The sequence below is a fragment of the Carcharodon carcharias genome, unplaced genomic scaffold (genome assembly GCF_017639515.1).
Source record: "Carcharodon carcharias isolate sCarCar2 unplaced genomic scaffold, sCarCar2.pri scaff_468, whole genome shotgun sequence".
In the NCBI taxonomy this organism is placed as follows: Eukaryota; Metazoa; Chordata; class Chondrichthyes; order Lamniformes; family Lamnidae; genus Carcharodon; species Carcharodon carcharias.
In genome coordinates, this window is record NW_024470893.1 from 373,195 (window position 1) to 397,998 (window position 24,804).

Sequence of the window (24,804 nt, forward strand, 5' to 3'; positions counted from 1 at the left end):
GTTAGGGTTTGTATTTGGGTTAGGGTTAGGTTTAGGGTCACGTTAGGGTTAGGGTGACATTAGGGTTAGGGTTAGAGTGAGGGTTAGGTTTAAGGTCACGGTCAGAGTTAGGGTCATGTTTCGGGTTAGGGTTAGGGTTAGGGTTAGGGGTTAGGGTTAGGGTTAGGGTTAGAGCTTAGGGTTAGGGTTAGGGATTAGGGTTAATGTCAGCGTTTGGTTTAGATTTAGTGTTAGGGTTAGGTTAGTGTTAGGGTTAGTGTTAGGGTTAGGGTTTGGTTTAGATTTAGGGTCAGGCTTAGGGTTAGGTTAATGTTAGGGTTAGGTTTAGATTTAGGGCTAGGATTAGGGTTAGGGCTAGGGTCAGTGTAATGGTTAGGGTTATGGTTAGAGTTAGAGTTAGGCCTAGGGTTAGGGTTAGGAACAGTTTTAGATTTAGGGTTAGGGTTGCGGTTAAGATTCGGGGTTAGGTTTAGGGCTAGGGTTAGGGTTAGGGTTATATTAGGGTTAGGGTTAGGGTAATGGTTTAGAGTTAGGGTTAGGGTTAGACCTAGTGTTAGGGATTAGGGTAATGGTTAGGGCTAGGGTTAGGGTTAGGGTTATATTAGGGTTAGGGTAATGTTTTAGAGTTAGGGTTCGGGTTAGGGCTAGGCTTAGGGTTAGGGTTATATTAGGGTTAGGGTAATGGTTTAGAGTTAGGGTTAGGGTTAGGGCTAGGGTTAGGGTTAGGGTTACATTAGGGTTAGGGTAATGGTTTAGAGTTAGGGTTAGGTTTAGGGCTAGTGTTAGGGTTAGTGTTATATTAGGCTTAGGGGTTAGGTTTAGGGTTAGGGGTTAGATTTAGGGTTAGGGTTAGTGTTAGTGTTAGTGTTAGGGTTAGTATTTGGCTAAGGGTTAGGTTTAGGGTAAGTGTTTGTGTTAGTTTTATGGTTAGTGTTTGGGTTAGGTTTAGGGTTAGGGTTAGGTTTAGGTTTAGGGTTAGTGTGAGTGTTAGGGTTAATTTTATATTAGGTTTAGGATTAGGGTTAGGGTTAGGGTTAGGTTTAGGTTTAGGGTTAGTGTTATATTATGGTTAGGGGTTAGTTTTAGGGTTATCGGTTAGGTTTAGGGTTAGGGTTAGTGTTAGTGTTAGGGCTAGTATTTGGGTAAGGGTTAGGTTTAGGGTTAGTGTTAGTTTTAGGGTTAGTGTTTGGGTTAGGGTTAGGGTTAGGTTTTAGTATTTGGGTTAGGGTTATATTAGGTTTAGAGTTAGGCTTAGGGTTGACTTATGTTAAGGGGTTAGTGGCAGGATTAGGGTTAGGGTTCGGGTTAGGGTTGGCTTATGATAAGGGGTTAGTGGCAGGGTTAGGTTTTAGTGTTACTGTTAGTATTTAGTGTTTAGTGTTAGGGTTCGGGTTCGGGTTTGGGTCACGTTAGCTTTAGGATTAGGGTTCATGTTAGGTTTAGTGTTAGTGTTAGGGTCACATTAAGGTTAGGGTTAGGGTTAGGGTTAGGGTTAGCTTATGGTAATGGGTTAGTGGCAGGGTTAGGCTTTAGTGCTACTGTTAGTGTTTAGTGTTTAGTGTTAGTGTTAGGGTTCGGGTTCGGGTTAGGGTCACGTTAGGTTTAGGATTAGTGTTAATGTTAGGGTTAGTGTTAGTGTTAGGGTCACATTAGGGTTAGGGTTAGGGTTAGGTTTAGGGTCAGGGGTAGGGTTAGAGTTAGGGTTATGATTAGGTTTAGATTTAGGGTTAGCATTAGGGTTAGGGTTTGGGTTAGGGTTAGTGTAAGGGTTGGGGTTAGGGTTTGGGTTAGGGTTAGAGTTAGGTTTAGGGTTAGGTTTTGGTTTAGGGTTAGTGTAAGGGTAGGGGTTAGGGTTAGGGTTAGATTTAGGGTTAGGGTTAGGGTGGGGTCAGAGTTAGGGTTAAGGTTACGGTTAGGGTTAGGGTTTGGGTTAGTGTTAGGGTTAGTGTAAGGTTTAGGGTTAGGTTAGTGTTAGGGTTAGGGTTAGTGTTAGAGCTTAGGGTTAGGGTTAGTGTTAGGGTTAGGGTTAGGGATTAGTATTTGTGTTAGTGTTAGGGTTAGGTTTAGGGTTTGGTTTAGGGTTAGGTTTATGGTTAGGGTTTGTATTTGGTTTAGGGTTTGGTTTAGGGTCACGTTAGGGTTAGGGTGACATTAGGGTTAGGGTTAGGGTGAGGGTTATGTTTAGGGTCAGGGTCAGAGTTAGGGTCATGTTTCGGGTTAGGTTTAGGGTTAGGGTTAGGGTTAGGTTTAGGATTTGGTTTACGCTTAGCCTTAGGGCTTGGGTTAGGCTTAGGGTTAGGGCTACGGTTAGGCTTAGGGTTAGGGCTAGAGTTCGGGTTAGGTTTAGGATTAGCGTTAGATTTAGGGTTAGTGTTAGGGCCAGAGTTAGGGTTAGGGTCAGGGTCAGAGTTATGGTTAGGGTCAGGGTTAGGTATGGTTTAACGTTAGGGTCCGGTTTTGGGTTCCCGTTAGGTTTAGACTTAGGATTAGGGTTAGGGTTAGGGTTAGGGTTAGATTTAGGGTTAGGGTTAGGTTTAGGCCTCGGGTTAGTGTTAGGGTTAGGGCTACGGTTAGGGTTAAGGATTTATTATGATTAGGGTTAGGGTTAGGGTTAGGATTATGTTTATGGTTAGGATTAGGGTTAGGGTTATGGTTAGTGCTAGGGTTAGGGTTAGGGTTAGGGTTAGGGTTATATTAGGGTTAGTGGTTAGGTTTAAGGCTAGGGTTAGGGTTAGGGTTAGGGTTAGTGTTAGTATTAGGGTTAGTATTTGGGTTAGGGTTAGGGTTAGTGTTAGTGTTCGCGTTAGGGTTAGAGTTAGGTTTAGTATTTGGGTCAGGGTCATATTAGTGTTAGAGTTAGGGTTAGGGTTAGGGTTAGGGTTAGGGTCAGTGTTAGGGGTTAGGGTTAGGGTTAGGGTTAGGGTTAGGGTTAGTATTTGGGTCTGGGTCATATTAGGGTTAGGGTTAGGGTTAGGGTTAGGGTCAGCATCAGATTTAGTGTTAGGGTCAGGGTTAGGATTAAGGTTAAGGTTAGGGTCAGGGTTCGGGTTTGGGTTAGGTTTACACTTAGTGTTAGGGTTAGATTTAGGGTTAGGGTTAGGGTTAGGGCTAGGGAGGGGTCAGTGTTAGGGTTAGGTTTAGGGTTACGGTTAGTGTTAGAGCTTAGGGTTAGGGTTAGCGTTAGGGATTAGGGTTAGGGCCAGGGTTTGTTTTTGATTTAGTGTTAGGGTTATCTTAGTGTTAGGGTTAGTGTTAGGGTTAGGGCTCGGTTTAGATTTAGGTTCAGGGTTAGGGTTAGGTTAATGTTAGGGTTAGGGTTAGTGTTATGGTTAGGTTTAGATTTAGGGCTAGGATTAGGGTTAGGGTTAGGGTTAGTTTAAGGGTTAGGGTTATGGTTAGAGTTAGAGTTAGGCCGAGGGTTAGGGGTTAGGGATAGTTTTAGATTTAGGGTTAGGGTTGCGGTTAAGATTCGGGGTTAGGGTTAGGGCTAGGGTTAGGGTTAGGGTTATATTAGTGTTAGGTTTAGGGTAATGGTTTAGAGTTAGGGTTAGGGTTAGACCTAGTGTTAGGGATTAGGGTTATGGTTAGGGCTAGGGTTAGGGTTAGGATTAGGGTTAGGGTTAGGGTTAGATTTAGGGTTAGGGTTAGGTTTAGGCCTCGGGTTAGGATTAGGGTTAGGGCTACGGTTAGGGTTAAGGTTATATTATGATTAGGGTTAGGGTTAGGGTTAGGGTTAGGATTATGTTTATGGTTAGGATTACGGTTAGGGTTAGGGTTATGTTTAATGCTAGGGTTAGGGTTAGGGTTAGGGTTAGGGTTATATTAGGGTTAGTGGTTAGGTTTAAGGTTAGGGTTAGGGTTAGGGTTAGTGTTAGTATTAGGGTTAGTATTTGGGTTAGTGTTAGTGTTAGCGTTAGGGTTAGAGTTAGGTTTAGTATTTGGGTCAGGGTCATATTAGGGTTAGAGTTAGGGTTAGGGTTAGGGTTAGGGTCAGTGTTAGGGGTTAGGGTTAGGGTTAGGGTTAGGGTTAGGGTTAGGGTTAGTATTTGGGTCAGGGTCATATTAGGGTTAGGGTTAGGGTTAGGGTTAGGGTTAGGTTCAGCATCAGATTTAGTGTTAGGGTCAGGGTTAGGATTAAGGTTAGGGTTAGGGTCAGGGTTCGGGTTAGGTTTACACTTAGTGTTAGGGTTATATTTAGGGTTAGGGTTAGGGTTAGGGCTAGGGAGGGGTCAGTGTTAGGGTTAGGTTTAGGGTTAGGGTTAGGGTTAGAGCTTAGGGTTAGGGTTAGGGTTAGGGTTAGGGTTAGGGATTAGGGTTAGGGCCAGGGTTTGTTTTTGATTTAGTGTTAGGGTTATCTTAGTGTTATGGTTAGTGTTAGGGTTAGGGCTCGGTTTAGATTTAGGTTCAGGGTTAGGGTTAGTTTAATGTTAGGGTTAGGGTTAGTGTTATGGTTAGGTTTAGATTTAGGGCTAGGATTAGGGTTAGGGTTAGGGTTAGTTTAAGGGTTAGGGTTATGGTTAGAGTTAGAGTTAGGCCGAGGGTTAGGGGTTAGGGATAGTTTTAGATTTAGGGTTAGGGTTGCGCTTAAGATTCGGGGTTAGGGTTAGGGCTAGGGTTAGGGTTAGGGTTATATTAGTGTTAGGTTTACGGTAATGGTTTAGAGTTAGGGTTAGGGTTAGACCTAGTGTTAGGGATTAGGGTTATGGTTAGGGCTAGGGTTAGGGTTAGGATTAGGGTTAGGGTTAGGGTTAGGGTTAGATTTAGGGTTAGGGTTAGGTTTAGGCCTCGGGTTAGGATTAGGGTTAGGGCTACGGTTAGGGTTAAGGTTATATTATGATTAGGGTTAGGGTTAGGGTTAGGATTATGTTTATGGTTAGGATTACGGTTAGGTTTAGGGTTATGGTTAGTGCTAGGGTTCGGGTTAGGGTTAGGGTTAGGGTTAGGGTTATATTAGGGTTAGTGGTTAGGTTTAAGGTTAGGGTTAGGGTTAGGGTTAGGGTTAGTGTTAGTGTTAGGGTTAGTATTTGGGTTAGTGTTAGTGTTAGCGTTAGGGTTAGAGTTAGGTTTAGTATTTGGGTCAGGGTCATATTAGGGTTAGAGTTAGGGTTAGGGTTAGGGTTAGGGTTAGGGTCAGTGTTAGGGGTTAGGGTTAGGGTTAGGGTTAGAGCTTAGGGTTAGGGTTAGGGATTAGGGTTAATGTCAGCGTTTGGTTTAGATTTAGTGTTAGGGTTAGGTTAGTGTTAGGGTTAGTGTTAGGGTTAGGGTTTGGTTTAGATTTAGGGTCAGGCTTAGGGTTAGGTTAATGTTAGGGTTAGGTTTAGATTTAGGGCTAGGATTAGGGTTAGGGCTAGGGTCACTGTAATGGTTAGGGTTATGGTTAGAGTTAGAGTTAGGCCTAGGGTTAGGGTTAGGAACAGTTTTAGATTTAGGGTTAGGGTTGCGGTTAAGATTCGGGGTTAGGGTTAGGGTTAGGGTTATATTAGGGTTAGGGTTAGGGTAATGGTTTAGAGTTAGGGTTAGGGTTAGACCTAGTGTTAGGGATTAGGGTAATGGTTAGGGCTAGGGTTAGGGTTAGGGTTATATTAGGGTTAGGGTAATGTTTTAGAGTTAGGGTTCGGGTTAGGGCTAGGCTTAGGGTTAGGGTTATATTAGGGTTAGGGTAATGGTTTAGAGTTAGGGTTAGGGTTAGGGCTAGGGTTAGGGTTAGGGTTACATTAGGGTTAGGGTAATGGTTTAGAGTTAGGGTTAGGTTTAGGGCTAGTGTTAGGGTTAGTGTTATATTAGGCTTAGGGGTTAGGTTTAGGGTTAGGGGTTAGATTTAGGGTTAGGGTTAGTGTTAGTGTTAGTGTTAGGGTTAGTATTTGGCTAAGGGTTAGGTTTAGGGTTAGTGTTTGTGTTAGTTTTATGGTTAGTGTTTGGGTTAGGTTTAGGGTTAGGGTTAGGTTTAGGTTTAGGGTTAGTGTGAGTGTTAGGGTTAATTTTATATTAGGTTTAGGATTAGGGTTAGGGTTAGGGTTAGGTTTAGGTTTAGGGTTAGTGTTATATTATGGTTAGGGGTTAGTTTTAGGGTTATCGGTTAGGTTTAGGGTTAGGGTTAGTGTTAGTGTTAGGGCTAGTATTTGGGTAAGGGTTAGGTTTAGGGTTAGTGTTAGTTTTAGGGTTAGTGTTTGGGTTAGGGTTAGGGTTAGGTTTTAGTGTTTGGGTTAGGGTTATATTAGGTTTAGAGTTAGGCTTAGGGTTGACTTATGTTAAGGGGTTAGTGGCAGGATTAGGGTTAGGGTTCGGGTTAGGGTTGGCTTATGGTAAGGGGTTAGTGGCAGGGTTAGGTTTTAGTGTTACTGTTAGTATTTAGTGTTTAGTGTTAGGGTTCGGGTTCGGGTTTGGGTCACGTTAGCTTTAGGATTAGGGTTCATGTTAGGTTTAGTGTTAGTGTTAGGGTCACATTAAGGTTAGGGTTAGGGTTAGGGTTAGGGTTAGCTTATGGTAATGGGTTAGTGGCAGGGTTAGGCTTTAGTGCTACTGTTAGTGTTTAGTGTTTAGTGTTAGTGTTAGGGTTCGGGTTCGGGTTAGGGTCACGTTAGGTTTAGGATTAGTGTTAATGTTAGGGTTAGTGTTAGTGTTAGGGTCACATTAGGGTTAGGGTTAGGGTTAGGTTTAGGGTCAGGGGTAGGGTTAGAGTTAGGGTTATGATTAGGTTTAGATTTAGGGTTAGCATTAGGGTTAGGGTTTGGGTTAGGGTTAGTGTAAGGGTTGGGGTTAGGGTTTGGGTTAGGGTTAGAGTTAGGTTTAGGGTTAGGTTTTGGTTTAGGGTTAGTGTAAGGGTAGGGGTTAGGGTTAGGGTTAGATTTAGGGTTAGGGTTAGGGTGGGGTCAGAGTTAGGGTTAAGGTTACGGTTAGGGTTAGGGTTTGGGTTAGTGTTAGGGTTAGTGTAAGGTTTAGGGTTAGGTTAGTGTTAGGGTTAGGGTTAGTGTTAGAGCTTAGGGTTAGGGTTAGTGTTAGGGTTAGGGTTAGGAATTAGTATTTGTGTTAGTGTTAGGGTTAGGTTTAGGGTTTGGTTTAGGGTTAGGTTTATGGTTAGGGTTTGTATTTGGTTTAGGGTTTGGTTTAGGGTCACGTTAGGGTTAGGGTGACATTAGGGTTAGGGTTAGGGTGAGGGTTATGTTTAGGGTCAGGGTCAGAGTTAGGGTCATGTTTCGGGTTAGGTTTAGGGTTAGGGTTAGGGTTAGGTTTAGGATTTGGTTTACGCTTAGCCTTAGGGCTTGGGTTAGGCTTAGGGTTAGGGCTACGGTTAGGCTTAGGGTTAGGGCTAGAGTTCGGGTTAGGTTTAGGATTAGCGTTAGATTTAGGGTTAGTGTTAGGGCCAGAGTTAGGGTTAGGGTCAGGGTCAGAGTTATGGTTAGGGTCAGGTTAGGTATGGTTTAACGTTAGGGTCCGGTTTTGGGTTCCCGTTAGGTTTAGACTTAGGATTAGGGTTAGGGTTAGGGTTAGGGTTAGATTTAGGGTTAGGGTTAGGTTTAGGCCTCGGGTTAGTGTTAGGGTTAGGGCTACGGTTAGGGTTAAGGTTATATTATGATTAGGGTTAGGGTTAGGGTTAGGATTATGTTTATGGTTAGGAATAGGGTTAGGGTTATGGTTAGTGCTAGGGTTAGGGTTAGGGTTAGGGTTAGGGTTATATTAGGGTTAGTGGTTAGGTTTAAGGCTAGGGTTAGGGTTAGGGTTAGTGTTAGTATTAGGGTTAGTATTTGGGTTAGGGTTAGGGTTAGTGTTAGTGTTCGCGTTAGGGTTAGAGTTAGGTTTAGTATTTGGGTCAGGGTCATATTAGTGTTAGAGTTAGGGTTAGGGTTAGGGTTAGGGTTAGGGTCAGTGTTAGGGGTTAGGGTTAGGGTTAGGGTTAGGGTTAGGGTTAGTATTTGGGTCTGGGTCATATTAGGGTTAGGGTTAGGGTTAGGGTTAGGGTCAGCATCAGATTTAGTGTTAGGGTCAGGGTTAGGATTAAGGTTAAGGTTAGGGTCAGGGTTCGGGTTTGGGTTAGGTTTACACTTAGTGTTAGGGTTAGATTTAGGGTTAGGGTTAGGGTTAGGGCTAGGGAGGGGTCAGTGTTAGGGTTAGGTTTAGGGTTACGGTTAGGGTTAGAGCTTAGGGTTAGGGTTAGCGTTAGGGATTAGGGTTAGGGCCAGGGTTTGTTTTTGATTTAGTGTTAGGGTTATCTTAGTGTTAGGGTTAGTGTTAGGGTTAGGGCTCGGTTTAGATTTAGGTTCAGGGTTAGGGTTAGGTTAATGTTAGGGTTAGGGTTAGTGTTATGGTTAGGTTTAGATTTAGGGCTAGGATTAGGGTTAGGGTTAGGGTTAGTTTAAGGGTTAGGGTTATGGTTAGAGTTAGAGTTAGGCCGAGGGTTAGGGGTTAGGGATAGTTTTAGATTTAGGGTTAGGGTTGCGGTTAAGATTCGGGGTTAGGGTTAGGGCTAGGGTTAGGGTTAGGGTTATATTAGTGTTAGGTTTAGGGTAATGGTTTAGAGTTAGGGTTAGGGTTAGACCTAGTGTTAGGGATTAGGGTTATGGTTAGGGCTAGGGTTAGGGTTAGGATTAGGGTTAGGGTTAGGGTTAGATTTAGGGTTAGGGTTAGGTTTAGGCCTCGGGTTAGGATTAGGGTTAGGGCTACGGTTAGGGTTAAGGTTATATTATGATTAGGGTTAGGGTTAGGGTTAGGGTTAGGATTATGTTTATGGTTAGGATTACGGTTAGGGTTAGGGTTATGTTTAATGCTAGGGTTAGGGTTAGTGTTAGGGTTAGGGTTATATTAGGGTTAGTGGTTAGGTTTAAGGTTAGGGTTAGGGTTAGGGTTAGTGTTAGTATTAGGGTTAGTATTTGGGTTAGTGTTAGTGTTAGCGTTAGGGTTAGAGTTAGGTTTAGTATTTGGATCAGGGTCATATTAGGGTTAGAGTTAGGGTTAGGGTTAGGGTTAGGGTCAGTGTTAGGGGTTAGGGTTAGGGTTAGGGTTAGGGTTAGGGTTAGGGTTAGTATTTGGGTCAGGGTCATATTAGGGTTAGGGTTAGGGTTAGGGTTAGGGTTAGGTTCAGCATCAGATTTAGTGTTAGGGTCAGGGTTAGGATTAAGGTTAGGGTTAGGGTCAGGGTTCGGGTTAGGTTTACACTTAGTGTTAGGGTTATATTTAGGGTTAGGGTTAGGGTTAGGGCTAGGGAGGGGTCAGTGTTAGGGTTAGGTTTAGGGTTAGGGTTAGGGTTAGAGCTTAGGGTTAGGTTTAGGGTTAGGGTTAGGGTTAGGGATTAGGGTTAGGGCCAGGGTTTGTTTTTGATTTAGTGTTAGGGTTATCTTAGTGTTATGGTTAGTGTTAGGGTTAGGGCTCGGTTTAGATTTAGGTTCAGGGTTAGGGTTAGTTTAATGTTAGGGTTAGGGTTAGTGTTATGGTTAGGTTTAGATTTAGGGCTAGGATTAGGGTTAGGGTTAGGGTTAGTTTAAGGGTTAGGGTTATGGTTAGAGTTAGAGTTAGGCCGAGGGTTAGGGGTTAGGGATAGTTTTAGATTTAGGGTTAGGGTTGCGCTTAAGATTCGGGGTTAGGGTTAGGGCTAGGGTTAGGGTTAGGGTTATATTAGTGTTAGGTTTACGGTAATGGTTTAGAGTTAGGGTTAGGGTTAGACCTAGTGTTAGGGATTAGGGTTATGGTTAGGGCTAGGGTTAGGGTTAGGATTAGGGTTAGGGTTAGGGTTAGGGTTAGATTTAGGGTTAGGGTTAGATTTAGGCCTCGGGTTAGGATTAGGGTTAGGGCTACGGTTAGGGTTAAGGTTATATTATGATTAGGGTTAGGGTTAGGGTTAGGATTATGTTTATGGTTAGGATTACGGTTAGGTTTAGGGTTATGGTTAGTGCTAGGGTTCGGGTTAGGGTTAGGGTTAGGGTTAGGGTTATATTAGGGTTAGTGGTTAGGTTTAAGGTTAGGGTTAGGGTTAGGGTTAGGGTTAGTGTTAGTGTTAGGGTTAGTATTTGGGTTAGTGTTAGTGTTAGCGTTAGGGTTAGAGTTAGGTTTAGTATTTGGGTCAGGGTCATATTAGGGTTAGAGTTAGGGTTAGGGTTAGGGTTAGGGTTAGGGTCAGTGTTAGGGGTTAGGGTTAGGGTTAGGGTTAGAGCTTAGGGTTAGGGTTAGGGATTAGGGTTAATGTCAGCGTTTGGTTTAGATTTAGTGTTAGGGTTAGGTTAGTGTTAGGGTTAGTGTTAGGGTTAGGGTTTGGTTTAGATTTAGGGTCAGGCTTAGGGTTAGGTTAATGTTAGGGTTAGGTTTAGATTTAGGGCTAGGATTAGGGTTAGGGCTAGGGTCAGTGTAATGGTTAGGGTTATGGTTAGAGTTAGAGTTAGGCCTAGGGTTAGGGTTAGGAACAGTTTTAGATTTAGGGTTAGGGTTGCGGTTAAGATTCGGGGTTAGGGTTAGGGTTAGGGTTATATTAGGGTTAGGGTTAGGGTAATGGTTTAGAGTTAGGGTTAGGGTTAGACCTAGTGTTAGGGATTAGGGTAATGGTTAGGGCTAGGGTTAGGGTTAGGGTTATATTAGGGTTAGGGTAATGTTTTAGAGTTAGGGTTCGGGTTAGGGCTAGGCTTAGGGTTAGGGTTATATTAGGGTTAGGGTAATGGTTTAGAGTTAGGGTTAGGGTTAGGGCTAGGGTTAGGGTTAGGGTTACATTAGGGTTAGGGTAATGGTTTAGAGTTAGGGTTAGGTTTAGGGCTAGTGTTAGGGTTAGTGTTATATTAGGCTTAGGGGTTAGGTTTAGGGTTAGGGGTTAGATTTAGGGTTAGGGTTAGTGTTAGTGTTAGTGTTAGGGTTAGTATTTGGCTAAGGGTTAGGTTTAGGGTTAGTGTTTGTGTTAGTTTTATGGTTAGTGTTTGGGTTAGGTTTAGGGTTAGGGTTAGGTTTAGGTTTAGGGTTAGTGTGAGTGTTAGGGTTAATTTTATATTAGGTTTAGGATTAGGGTTAGGGTTAGGGTTAGGTTTAGGTTTAGGGTTAGTGTTATATTATGGTTAGGGGTTAGTTTTAGGGTTATCGGTTAGGTTTAGGGTTAGGGTTAGTGTTAGTGTTAGGGCTAGTATTTGGGTAAGGGTTAGGTTTAGGGTTAGTGTTAGTTTTAGGGTTAGTGTTTGGGTTAGGGTTAGGGTTAGGTTTTAGTATTTGGGTTAGGGTTATATTAGGTTTAGAGTTAGGCTTAGGGTTGACTTATGTTAAGGGGTTAGTGGCAGGATTAGGGTTAGGGTTCGGGTTAGGGTTGGCTTATGGTAAGGGGTTAGTGGCAGGGTTAGGTTTTAGTGTTACTGTTAGTATTTAGTGTTTAGTGTTAGGGTTCGGGTTCGGGTTTGGGTCACGTTAGCTTTAGGATTAGGGTTCATGTTAGGTTTAGTGTTAGTGTTAGGGTCACATTAAGGTTAGGGTTAGGGTTAGGGTTAGGGTTAGCTTATGGTAATGGGTTAGTGGCAGGGTTAGGCTTTAGTGCTACTGTTAGTGTTTAGTGTTTAGTGTTAGTGTTAGGGTTCGGGTTCGGGTTAGGGTCACGTTAGGTTTAGGATTAGTGTTAATGTTAGGGTTAGTGTTAGTGTTAGGGTCACATTAGGGTTAGGGTTAGGGTTAGGTTTAGGGTCAGGGGTAGGGTTAGAGTTAGGGTTATGATTAGGTTTAGATTTAGGGTTAGCATTAGGGTTAGGGTTTGGGTTAGGGTTAGTGTAAGGGTTGGGGTTAGGGTTTGGGTTAGGGTTAGAGTTAGGTTTAGGGTTAGGTTTTGGTTTAGGGTTAGTGTAAGGGTAGGGGTTAGGGTTAGGGTTAGATTTAGGGTTAGGGTTAGGGTGGGGTCAGAGTTAGGGTTAAGGTTACGGTTAGGGTTAGGGTTTGGGTTAGTGTTAGGGTTAGTGTAAGGTTTAGGGTTAGGTTAGTGTTAGGGTTAGGGTTAGTGTTAGAGCTTAGGGTTAGGGTTAGTGTTAGGGTTAGGGTTAGGAATTAGTATTTGTGTTAGTGTTAGGGTTAGGTTTAGGGTTTGGTTTAGGGTTAGGTTTATGGTTAGGGTTTGTATTTGGTTTAGGGTTTGGTTTAGGGTCACGTTAGGGTTAGGGTGACATTAGGGTTAGGGTTAGGGTGAGGGTTATGTTTAGGGTCAGGGTCAGAGTTAGGGTCATGTTTCGGGTTAGGTTTAGGGTTAGGGTTAGGGTTAGGTTTAGGATTTGGTTTACGCTTAGCCTTAGGGCTTGGGTTAGGCTTAGGGTTAGGGCTACGGTTAGGCTTAGGGTTAGGGCTAGAGTTCGGGTTAGGTTTAGGATTAGCGTTAGATTTAGGGTTAGTGTTAGGGCCAGAGTTAGGGTTAGGGTCAGGGTCAGAGTTATGGTTAGGGTCAGGGTTAGGTATGGTTTAACGTTAGGGTCCGGTTTTGGGTTCCCGTTAGGTTTAGACTTAGGATTAGGGTTAGGGTTAGGGTTAGGGTTAGATTTAGGGTTAGGGTTAGGTTTAGGCCTCGGGTTAGTGTTAGGGTTAGGGCTACGGTTAGGGTTAAGGTTATATTATGATTAGGGTTAGGGTTAGGGTTAGGATTATGTTTATGGTTAGGATTAGGGTTAGGGTTATGGTTAGTGCTAGGGTTAGGGTTAGGGTTAGGGTTAGGGTTATATTAGGGTTAGTGGTTAGGTTTAAGGCTAGGGTTAGGGTTAGGGTTAGGGTTAGTGTTAGTATTAGGGTTAGTATTTGGGTTAGGGTTAGGGTTAGTGTTAGTGTTCGCGTTAGGGTTAGAGTTAGGTTTAGTATTTGGGTCAGGGTCATATTAGTGTTAGAGTTAGGGTTAGGGTTAGGGTTAGGGTTAGGGTCAGTGTTAGGGGTTAGGGTTAGGGTTAGGGTTAGGGTTAGGGTTAGTATTTGGGTCTGGGTCATATTAGGGTTAGGGTTAGGGTTAGGGTTAGGGTCAGCATCAGATTTAGTGTTAGGGTCAGGGTTAGGATTAAGGTTAAGGTTAGGGTCAGGGTTCGGGTTTGGGTTAGGTTTACACTTAGTGTTAGGGTTAGATTTAGGGTTAGGGTTAGGGTTAGGGCTAGGGAGGGGTCAGTGTTAGGGTTAGGTTTAGGGTTACGGTTAGGGTTAGAGCTTAGGGTTAGGGTTAGCGTTAGGGATTAGGGTTAGGGCCAGGGTTTGTTTTTGATTTAGTGTTAGGGTTATCTTAGTGTTAGGGTTAGTGTTAGGGTTAGGGCTCGGTTTAGATTTAGGTTCAGGGTTAGGGTTAGGTTAATGTTAGGGTTAGGGTTAGTGTTATGGTTAGGTTTAGATTTAGGGCTAGGATTAGGGTTAGGGTTAGGGTTAGTTTAAGGGTTAGGGTTATGGTTAGAGTTAGAGTTAGGCCGAGGGTTAGGGGTTAGGGATAGTTTTAGATTTAGGGTTAGGGTTGCGGTTAAGATTCGGGGTTAGGGTTAGGGCTAGGGTTAGGGTTAGGGTTATATTAGTGTTAGGTTTAGGGTAATGGTTTAGAGTTAGGGTTAGGGTTAGACCTAGTGTTAGGGATTAGGGTTATGGTTAGGGCTAGGGTTAGGGTTAGGATTAGGGTTAGGGTTAGGGTTAGATTTAGGGTTAGGGTTAGGTTTAGGCCTCGGGTTAGGATTAGGGTTAGGGCTACGGTTAGGGTTAAGGTTATATTATGATTAGGGTTAGGGTTAGGGTTAGGGTTAGGATTATGTTTATGGTTAGGATTACGGTTAGGGTTAGGGTTATGTTTAATGCTAGGGTTAGGGTTAGGGTTAGGGTTAGGGTTATATTAGGGTTAGTGGTTAGGTTTAAGGTTAGGGTTAGGGTTAGGGTTAGTGTTAGTATTAGGGTTAGTATTTGGGTTAGTGTTAGTGTTAGCGTTAGGGTTAGAGTTAGGTTTAGTATTTGGGTCAGGGTCATATTAGGGTTAGAGTTAGGGTTAGGGTTAGGGTTAGGGTCAGTGTTAGGGGTTAGGGTTAGGGTTAGGGTTAGGGTTAGGGTTAGGGTTAGTATTTGGGTCAGGGTCATATTAGGGTTAGGGTTAGGGTTAGGGTTAGGGTTAGGTTCAGCATCAGATTTAGTGTTAGGGTCAGGGTTAGGATTAAGGTTAGGGTTAGGGTCAGGGTTCGGGTTAGGTTTACACTTAGTGTTAGGGTTATATTTAGGGTTAGGGTTAGGGTTATGGCTAGGGAGGGGTCAGTGTTAGGGTTAGGTTTAGGGTTAGGGTTAGGGTTAGAGCTTAGGGTTAGGGTTAGGGTTAGGTTTAGGGTTAGGGATTAGGGTTAGGGCCAGGGTTTGTTTTTGATTTAGTGTTAGGGTTATCTTAGTGTTATGGTTAGTGTTAGGGTTAGGGCTCGGTTTAGATTTAGGTTCAGGGTTAGGGTTAGTTTAATGTTAGGGTTAGGGTTAGTGTTATGGTTAGGTTTAGATTTAGGGCTAGGATTAGGGTTAGGGTTAGGGTTAGTTTAAGGGTTAGGGTTATGGTTAGAGTTAGAGTTAGGCCGAGGGTTAGGGGTTAGGGATAGTTTTAGATTTAGGGTTAGGGTTGCGCTTAAGATTCGGGGTTAGGGTTAGGGCTAGGGTTAGGGTTAGGGTTATATTAGTGTTAGGTTTACGGTAATGGTTTAGAGTTAGGGTTAGGGTTAGACCTAGTGTTAGGGATTAGGGTTATGGTTAGGGCTAGGGTTAGGGTTAGGATTAGGGTTAGGGTTAGGGTTAGGGTTAGATTTAGGGTTAGGGTTAGGTTTAGGCCTCGGGTTAGGATTAGGGTTAGGGCTACGGTTAGGGTTAAGGTTATATTATGATTAGGGTTAGGGTTAGGGTTAGGATTATGTTTATGGTTAGGATTACGGTTAGGTTTAGGGTTATGGTTAGTGCTAGGGTTCGGGTTAGGGTTAGGGTTAGGGTTAGGGTTATATTAGGGTTAGTGGTTAGGTTTAAGGTTAGGGTTAGGGTTAGGGTTAGGGTTAGTGTTAGTGTTAGGGTTAGTATTTGGGTTAGTGTTAGTGTTAGCGTTAGGGTTAGAGTTAGGTTTAGTATTTGGGTCAGGGTCATATTAGGGTTAGAGTTAGGGTTAGGGTTAGGGTTAGGGTTAGGGTCAGTGTTAGGGGTTAGGGTTAGGGTTAGGGTTAGAGCTTAGGGTTAGGGTTAGGGATTAGGGTTAATGTCAGCGTTTGGTTTAGATTTAGTGTTAGGGTTAGGTTAGTGTTAGGGTTAGTGTTAGGGTTAGGGTTTGGTTTAGATTTAGGGTCAGGCTTAGGGTTAGGTTAATGTTAGGGTTAGGTTTAGATTTAGGGCTAGGATTAGGGTTAGGGCTAGGGTCAGTGTAATGGTTAGGGTTATGGTTAGAGTTAGAGTTAGGCCTAGGGTTAGGGTTAGGAACAGTTTTAGATTTAGGGTTAGGGTTGCGGTTAAGATTCGGGGTTAGGTTTAGGGCTAGGGTTAGGGTTAGGGTTATATTAGGGTTAGGGTTAGGGTAATGGTTTAGAGTTAGGGTTAGGGTTAGACCTAGTGTTAGGGATTAGGGTAATGGTTAGGGCTAGGGTTAGGGTTAGGGTTATATTAGGGTTAGGGTAATGTTTTAGAGTTAGGGTTCGGGTTAGGGCTAGGCTTAGGGTTAGGGTTATATTAGGGTTAGGGTAATGGTTTAGAGTTAGGGTTAGGGTTAGGGCTAGGGTTAGGGTTAGGGTTACATTAGGGTTAGGGTAATGGTTTAGAGTTAGGGTTAGGTTTAGGGCTAGTGTTAGGGTTAGTGTTATATTAGGCTTAGGGGTTAGGTTTAGGGTTAGGGGTTAGATTTAGGGTTAGGGTTAGTGTTAGTGTTAGTGTTAGGGTTAGTATTTGGCTAAGGGTTAGGTTTAGGGTTAGTGTTTGTGTTAGTTTTATGGTTAGTGTTTGGGTTAGGTTTAGGGTTAGGGTTAGGTTTAGGTTTAGGGTTAGTGTGAGTGTTAGGGTTAATTTTATATTAGGTTTAGGATTAGGGTTAGGGTTAGGGTTAGGTTTAGGTTTAGGGTTAGTGTTATATTATGGTTAGGGGTTAGTTTTAGGGTTATCGGTTAGGTTTAGGGTTAGGGTTAGTGTTAGTGTTAGGGCTAGTATTTGGGTAAGGGTTAGGTTTAGGGTTAGTGTTAGTTTTAGGGTTAGTGTTTGGGTTAGGGTTAGGGTTAGGTTTTAGTATTTGGGTTAGGGTTATATTAGGTTTAGAGTTAGGCTTAGGGTTGACTTATGTTAAGGGGTTAGTGGCAGGATTAGGGTTAGGGTTCGGGTTAGGGTTGGCTTATGGTAAGGGGTTAGTGGCAGGGTTAGGTTTTAGTGTTACTGTTAGTATTTAGTGTTTAGTGTTAGGGTTCGGGTTCGGGTTTGGGTCACGTTAGCTTTAGGATTAGGGTTCATGTTAGGTTTAGTGTTAGTGTTAGGGTCACATTAAGGTTAGGGTTCGGGTTAGGGTTAGGGTTAGCTTATGGTAATGGGTTAGTGGCAGGGTTAGGCTTTAGTGCTACTGTTAGTGTTTAGTGTTTAGTGTTAGTGTTAGGGTTCGGGTTCGGGTTAGGGTCACGTTAGGTTTAGGATTAGTGTTAATGTTAGGGTTAGTGTTAGTGTTAGGGTCACATTAGGGTTAGGGTTAGGGTTAGGTTTAGGGTCAGGGGTAGGGTTAGAGTTAGGGTTATGATTAGGTTTAGATTTAGGGTTAGCATTAGGGTTAGGGTTTGGGTTAGGGTTAGTGTAAGGGTTGGGGTTAGGGTTTGGGTTAGGGTTAGAGTTAGGTTTAGGGTTAGGTTTTGGTTTAGGGTTAGTGTAAGGGTAGGGGTTAGGGTTAGGGTTAGATTTAGGGTTAGGGTTAGGGTGGGGTCAGAGTTAGGGTTAAGGTTACGGTTAGGGTTAGGGTTTGGGTTAGTGTTAGGGTTAGTGTAAGGTTTAGGGTTAGGTTAGTGTTAGGGTTAGGGTTAGTGTTAGAGCTTAGGGTTAGGGTTAGTGTTAGGGTTAGGGTTAGGGATTAGTATTTGTGTTAGTGTTAGGGTTAGGTTTAGGGTTTGGTTTAGGGTTAGGTTTATGGTTAGGGTTTGTATTTGGTTTAGGGTTTGGTTTAGGGTCACGTTAGGGTTAGGGTGACATTAGGGTTAGGGTTAGGGTGAGGGTTATGTTTAGGGTCAGTGTCAGAGTTAGGGTCATGTTTCGGGTTAGGTTTAGGGTTAGGGTTAGGGTTAGGTTTAGGATTTGGTTTACGCTTAGCCTTAGGGCTTGGGTTAGGCTTAGGGTTAGGGCTACGGTTAGGCTTAGGGTTAGGGCTAGAGTTCGGGTTAGGTTTAGGATTAGCGTTAGATTTAGGGTTAGTGTTAGGGCCAGAGTTAGGGTTAGGGTCAGGGTCAGAGTTATGGTTAGGGTCAGGGTTAGGTATGGTTTAACGTTAGGGTCCGGTTTTGGGTTCCCGTTAGGTTTAGACTTAGGATTAGGGTTAGGGTTAGGGTTAGGGTTAGGTTTAGGGTTAGGGTTAGGTTTAGGCCTCGGGTTAGAGTTAGGGTTAGGGCTACGGTTAGGGTTAAGGTTATATTATGATTAGGGTTAGGGTTAGGGTTAGGATTATGTTTATGGTTAGGATTAGGGTTAGGGTTATGGTTAGTGCTAGGGTTAGGGTTAGGGTTAGGGTTAGGGTTATATTAGGGTTAGTGGTTAGGTTTAAGGCTAGGGTTAGGGTTAGGGTTAGGGTTAGTGTTAGTATTAGGGTTAGTATTTGGGTTAGGGTTAGGGTTAGTGTTAGTGTTCGCGTTAGGGTTAGAGTTAGGTTTAGTATTTGGGTCAGGGTCATATTAGTGTTAGAGTTAGGGTTAGGGTTAGGGTTAGGGTTAGGGTCAGTGTTAGGGGTTAGGGTTAGGGTTAGGGTTAGGGTTAGGGTTAGTATTTGGGTCTGGGTCATATTAGGGTTAGGGTTAGGGTTAGGGTTAGGGTCAGCATCAGATTTAGTGTTAGGGTCAGGGTTAGGATTAAGGTTAAGGTTAGGGTCAGGGTTCGGGTTTGGGTTAGGTTTACACTTAGTGTTAGGGTTAGATTTAGGGTTAGGGTTAGGGTTAGGGCTAGGGAGGGGTCAGTGTTAGGGTTAGGTTTAGGGTTACGGTTAGGGTTAGAGCTTAGGGTTAGGGTTAGCGTTAGGGATTAGGGTTAGGGCCAGGGTTTGTTTTTGATTTAGTGTTAGGGTTATCTTAGTGTTAGGGTTAGTGTTAGGGTTAGGGCTCGGTTTAGATTTAGGTTCAGGGTTAGGGTTAGGTTAATGTTAGGGTTAGGGTTAGTGTTATGGTTAGGTTTAGATTTAGGGCTAGGATTAGGGTTAGGGTTAGGGTTAGTTTAAGGGTTAGGGTTATGGTTAGAGTTAGAGTTAGGCCGAGGGTTAGGGGTTAGGGATAGTTTTAGATTTAGGGTTAGGGTTGCGGTTAAGATTCGGGGTTAGGGTTAGGGCTAGGGTTAGGGTTAGGGTTATATTAGTGTTAGGTTTAGGGTAATGGTTTAGAGTTAGGGTTAGGGTTAGACCTAGTGTTAGGGATTAGGGTTATGGTTAGGGCTAGGGTTAGGGTTAGGATTAGGGTTAGGGTTAGGGTTAGATTTAGGGTTAGGGTTAGGTTTAGGCCTCGGGTTAGGATTAGGGTTAGGGCTACGGTTAGGGTTAAGGTTATATTATGATTAGGGTTAGGGTTAGGGTTAGGATTATGTTTATGGTTAGGATTACGGTTAGGGTTAGGGTTATGTTTAATGCTAGGGTTAGGGTTAGGGTTAGGGTTAGGGTTATATTAGGGTTAGTGGTTAGGTTTAAGGTTAGGGTTAGGGTTAGGGTTAGTGTTAGTATTAGGGTTAGTATTTGGGTTAGTGTTAGTGTTAGCGTTAGGGTTAGAGTTAGGTTTAGTATTTGGGTCAGGGTCATATTAGGGTTAGAGTTAGGGTTAGGGTTAGGATTAGGGTCAGTGTTAGGGGTTAGGGTTAGGGTTAGGGTTAGGGTTAGGGTTAGGGTTAGTATTTGGGTCAGGGTCATATTAGGGTTAGGGTTAGGGTTAGGGTTAGGTTCAGCATCAGATTTAGTGTTAGGGTCAGGGTTAGGATTAAGGTTAGGGTTAGGGTCAGGGTTCGGGTTAGGTTTACACTTAGTGTTAGGGTTATATTTAGGGTTAGGGTTAGGGTTAGGGCTAGGGAGGGGTCAGTGTTAGGGTTAGGTTTAGGGTTAGGGTTAGGGTTAGAGCTTAGGGTTAGGGTTAGGGTTAGGGTTAGGGTTAGGGATTAGGGTTAGGGCCAGGGTTTGTTTTTGATTTAGTGTTAGGGTTATCTTAGTGTTATGGTTAGTGTTAGGGTTAGGGCTCGGTTTAGATTTAGGTTCAGGGTTAGGGTTAGTTTAATGTTAGGGTTAGGGTTAGTGTTATGGTTAGGTTTAGATTTAGGGCTAGGATTAGGGTTAGGGTTAGGGTTAGTTTAAGGGTTAGGGTTATGGTTAGAGTTAGAGTTAGGCCGAGGGTTAGGGGTTAGGGATAGTTTTAGATTTAGGGTTAGGGTTGCGCTTAAGATTCGGGGTTAGGGTTAGGGCTAGGGTTAGGGTTAGGGTTATATTAGTGTTAGGTTTACGGTAATGGTTTAGAGTTAGGGTTAGGGTTAGACCTAGTGTTAGGGATTAGGGTTATGGTTAGGGCTAGGGTTAGGGTTAGGATTAGGGTTAGGGTTAGGGTTAGGGTTAGATTTAGGGTTAGGGTTAGGTTTAGGCCTCGGGTTAGGATTAGGGTTAGGGCTACGGTTAGGGTTAAGGTTATATTATGATTAGGGTTAGGGTTAGGGTTAGGATTATGTTTATGGTTAGGATTACGGTTAGGTTTAGGGTTATGGTTAGTGCTAGGGTTCGGGTTAGGGTTAGGGTTAGGGTTAGGGTTATATTAGGGTTAGTGGTTAGGTTTAAGGTTAGGGTTAGGGTTAGGGTTAGGGTTAGTGTTAGTGTTAGGGTTAGTATTTGGGTTAGTGTTAGTGTTAGCGTTAGGGTTAGAGTTAGGTTTAGTATTTGGGTCAGGGTCATATTAGGGTTAGAGTTAGGGTTAGGGTTAGGGTTAGGGTTAGGGTCAGTGTTAGGGGTTAGGGTTAGGGTTAGGGTTAGGGTTAGGGTTAGTATTTGGGTCAGGGTCATATTAGGGTTAGGGTTAGGGTTAGGGTTAGGTTTAGGGTTAGGTTCAGCATCAGATTTAGTGTTAGGGTCAGGGTTAGGATTAAGGTTAGGGTTAGGGTCAGGGTTCGGGTTAGGTTTACACTTAGTGTTCGGGTTATATTTAGGGTTAGGGTTAGGGTTAGGGCTAGGGAGGGGTCAGTGTTAGGGTTAGGTTTAGGGTTAGGGTTAGGATTAGAGCTTAGGGTTAGGGTTAGGGTTAGGGTTAGGGATTAGGGTTAGGGCCAGGGTTTGTTTTTGATTTAGTGTTAGGGTTATCTTAGTGTTAGGGTTAGTGTTAGGGTTAGGGCTCGGTTTAGATTTAGGTTCAGGGTTAGGGTTAGTTTAATGTTATGGTTAGGGTTATTGTTAGGGTTAGGTTTAGATTTAGGGCTAGGATTAGGGTTAGGGTTAGGGTCAGTTTAAGGGTTAGGGTTATGGTTAGAGTTAGAGTTAGGCCGAGGGTTAGGGGTTAGGTATAGTTTTAGATTTAGGGTTGCGGTTACGATTCGGCGTTAGGGTTAGGGCTAGGGTTAGGGTTAGGGTTATATTAGTGTTAGGTTTAGGGTAATGGTTTAGAGTTAGGGTTAGGGTTAGACCTAGTGTTAGGGATTAGGGTTATGGTTAGGGCTAGGGTTAGGGTTAGGTTTATATTACGGTTAGGGTAATGGTTTAGAGTTAGGGTTAGGGTTAGGGTTAGGGTTAGGGTTATATTAGGGGTAGGGTAATGGTTTAGAGTTAGGGTTAGGGTTAGGGCTACTTTTAGGGTTAGTGTTATATTAGGCTTCGGGGTTAGGTTTAGGGTTAGGGGTTAGGTTTAGGGTTATGGTTAGTGTTAGTGTTAGTGTTAGGGTTAGTATTTGGCTAAGGGTTAGGTTTAGGGTTAGTGTTTGTGTTAGTTTTAGGGTTAGTGTTTGGGTTTAGGGTTAGGGTTAGGGTTAGGGTTAGTGTTAGGGTTAGTGTTATATTAGGGTTTGGATTAGGGTTAGGGTTAGGGTTAGGTTTAGGGTTAGGGTTTGTGTTATATTAGGGTTAGGGGTTAGTTTTAGGATTATGGGTTAGGTTTAGGGTTAGGGTTAGTGTTAGTGTTAGGGTTAGTATTTGTGTAAGTGTTAGGTTTAGGGTTAGTGTTAGTTTTAGGGCTAGTGTTTGGGTTAGGGTTAGGTTTTAGTATTTGGGTTAGGGTTAGGGTTAGGGTTAGAGTTAGGGTTAGGGTTAGGGTTTGGGTTTGGGTTAGGGTTAGTGTAATGTTTAGGGTTAGGGTTTGGGTTAGGGTTAGTATAAGGGTTAGGGTTAGGGTTAGGTTCATGGTCAGGGTCAGGGTTAGGGTTAGGGTTAGCTTTACATTTAGGGTTAGGGTTAGGGTTAGGGTGTGGTCAGAGTTAGGGTTAGGGAGGTTTCAGTTTTAGGGTCATGGATAGGGTTTTTGTTTGGGTTTTGGTTTAGGGTTAGGGTTAGGGTTAGGTTTATGGTCAGGGTCAGGGTTAGCGTTAGGGTTAGGGTTAGGGTTAGGAATGTGTTAGGGTTAGGGTTAGAGTTAGGGAGGGGTCAGTGTTAGGGTTAGGGTTATGTTTATGGTTAGGGTTAGGCTTTGTATTTGGGTTAGGATTAGGGTCTCATTAGTGTTAGGGTTAGGGTTAGCATTAGGTTTAGTGTCATGGTCAGAATTTTGGGTTAGGGTTAGGGTTAGGGTTAGGGTTAGAGATGGGTCAGGTTTAGGGTTAGGGTTAGGGTTAGGGTTTTTGTTGGTGCTTGGGTTAGGGTTATGGTTAGGGATTAGGGTTAGGGTTAGGGTTAGGGTTAGGGTTATGGTTAGGGTTAGGGTTAGGGTTAGGGATTAGGGTTAGGGTTAGGGTTAGGGTTTTTGTTGGGCTTAGGGTTAGGGTTATGGTTAGGGATTAGGGTTAGGGTTAGGGATGGGTTAGGGTTAGAGAGGGGTCAGGTTTACGGTTAGGGTTAGGGTTAGGGTTAGGTTTAGGGATTAGGGTTAGGGTTAGGGATGGGTTAGGGTTAGAGAGGGGTCAGGTTTAGGGTTAGGGTTAGGGTTAGGGTTAGGATTATGGTTAGGGATTATGGTTAGGGTTAGGGATGGGTTAGGGTTAGAGAGGTGTCAGGTTTAGGGTTAGGGTTAGGGTTAGGGTTATGTTTAGGGTTTTTGTTGGGCTTAGGGTTAGGGTTATGGTTAGGGATTAGGGTTAGGGATGGGTTAGGGTTAGAGAGGGGTCAGGTTTAGGGTTAGGGTGGTGTCAGGTTTAGAGTTATGGTTAAGGTTAGGGTTTTTGTTGGTGTTAGGGTTAGGGTTAGGGTTAGGGTTAGGGTTAGGGTTAGGGTTTTTGTTGGTGTTAGGGTTAGGGTTAGGGTTAGGGTTTTTGTTGGTGTTAGGGTTAGGGTTATGGTTAGGGATTAGGTTTAGGGTTAGGGATGGGTTAGGGTTAGAGAGGGGTCAGGTTTAGGGTTAGGGTTAGGGTTAGGGTTTTTGTTGGGCTTAGGGTTAGGGTTATGGTTAGGGATTAGGGTTAGGGTTAGGGATGGGTTAGGGTTAGAGAGCGGTCAGGTTTAGGGTTAGGGCTGTGTTTAGGGTTAGGTTCAGTATCAGGGTTAGGGTTAGCGTTTAGATTTAAGGTTAGGGTTAGGTTTCGAGTTTAGGGATAGGGTTTGGGTCATGGTTTAGGGTTAGGATTAGGGTTATATTTATTGTTAGGTTTAGGGTTAGGTTCAGAGTTAGGGTTAGGGCTAGGGTCAGGTTTAGGAATAGGGTTAGGTTTAGGGTTAGGGTTAGTGTTAGGGTTAGGGTTAGGGTTAGGGTTAGGGTTATATTGGGGTTAGATGTTAGGGTTAGGGTTAGTGTTAGTGTTCATTATAGAGTTAGTATGTGGGTTAGGGTTAGTATTTGTGTTAGTGTTAATGTTAATGTTTGGGTTAGGGTTAGGGTTAGGGTTAGTATTTGGGTTAGGGTTAGTATTAGTTTTAGTGTTAGTGTTAATGTTTGAGTTAGGGTTAGGGTTACGGTTAGTATTTGGGTTAGGGTTATATTAGGGTTAGGTTTACGGTTTTGGATGGGTTATGGTAAGGGGTTAGGGTTACGTTTAGTGTTAGTGTTAGGGTTAGTATTTGGGTTAGGGTTAGGTTAGGGTCACGTTAGGGTTAGGGTTAGGGTTTGGTTTAGGGTCACATTAGGGTTACATTCAGTGTCAGGGTCATGTTTTGGGTTAGGGTTAGTTTTAATCTTAGGGTTATGCTTCGGGTTAGGATTAGGGTTAGGTTTATTGTTAGGTTTAGGGTTAGGGTCAGAGTTAGGGTTAGGGTTAGGGTCAGGTTTAGGAACAGGGTTAGGTTTAGGGTTAGGGTTAGTGTTAGGGTTAGGGTTAGGGTTATATTAGGGTTAGATGTTAGGGTTAGGGTTATTGTTAGTGTTAATTATAGGGTTAGTATTTGGGTTAGGGTTAGTATTAGTGTTAGTGTTAGGGTTAATGTTTGGGTTAGTGTTAGGGTTAGGGTTAGTATTTGGGTTAGGGTTATATTAGTGTTAGTGTTAGTGTTAGGGTTAGTATTTGCGTTAGGGTTTGGTTTAGGGTCACATTAGGGTTAGGTTTAGCGTTACATTCAGTGTCAGGGTCAGAGTTAGGGTTATGTTTTGGGTTAGGGTTATGTTTAGGGTTAGGCTTAGGGTTAGGGCTCGAGTTAGGATTAGGATTAGGGTTAGGTTTATTGTTAGGGTTAGGGTTAGGGTCAGGGTCAGGGTCAGAGTTAGGGTTAGGGTTAGGGTCAGGTTTAGGAATAGGGTTAGGTTTAGCGTTAGGGCTAGGGTCAGGGTTAGGTTTAGATTTAGGGTTAGGGTTAGGTTTAGGCCTAGGTTTAGGGTTAGGGTTAGGGTTAGGCGTTAGGGTTAGGTTCAGGGTTAGGGTCAGGGTTAGGGATGTGTTAGGGTTAGGGTTAGGGAGGGGTCAGGGTTAGAGTTACGGAGAGGTCCGGGTTAGGGTTAAGGTTAGGGTTAGGGTTTAGGGTTAGGGTTAGGGTTAGAGTTAGGGATGGGTTAGGGTCAGGGTTAGAGTTAGGCAGTGTCAGGGTTAGGGTTAGGGTTGGGGTTATGGTTAGGTTCAGGGTCAGGGTTAGTGTTAGGTTTTATGGTTAGGGTTATGTTTAGGTTTCGGAGTTAGGGTTAGGGTTTGGTTAGGGTTAGGGTTAGGGTCAGGGTTTAGGGTTAGGGTTAGTGATAGGGTTAATGATAGGGTTAGAGTTATATTAGGGTTAGGGGTTAGGGTTAGGGTGAGTATTAGGGTCACATTAGGGTTAGGGTTAAGGTTAGGGTAAGGGGTTAGGGTTAGGGTTAGCGTTAGGGTAAGGGGTTAGGGTTAGGTTTAGGGTTATGGTGGGCGTTTATGGGTTGGGGTTAGCTTTAGGGTGAGGGTTAGGTTTAGGGTCACATTAGCTTTAGGGTTAGGGTAAGGGTTGGGGTTATGGGTTATGGGTTAGGGTTAGGGTAAGGGTCATGGGTTATGGGTTAGGGTTAGGGTTATGATGGGCGTTTATGGGTTAGAGTTAGGGTAAGGGTTATGGGTTATGGGTTAGGGTTAGGGTTATGATGGGCGTTTATGGGTTAGGGTTAGGGTTAGGGTTAGGGTCACATCAGGGTTTGGGTTTGGGTTAGGGTTAGGGTT

General features: G+C 43.5%; 1 protein-coding gene across 1 annotated transcript in view; it reads right to left on the bottom strand.

Annotated features, from left to right (window-relative positions):
• LOC121275116 (brain-specific angiogenesis inhibitor 1-associated protein 2-like) overlaps nucleotides 1-24,804 on the bottom strand; it is a 179,232-nt gene that overhangs the window by 50,194 nt on the left and 104,234 nt on the right. The gene's annotated exons all lie outside the window — the stretch shown is intronic.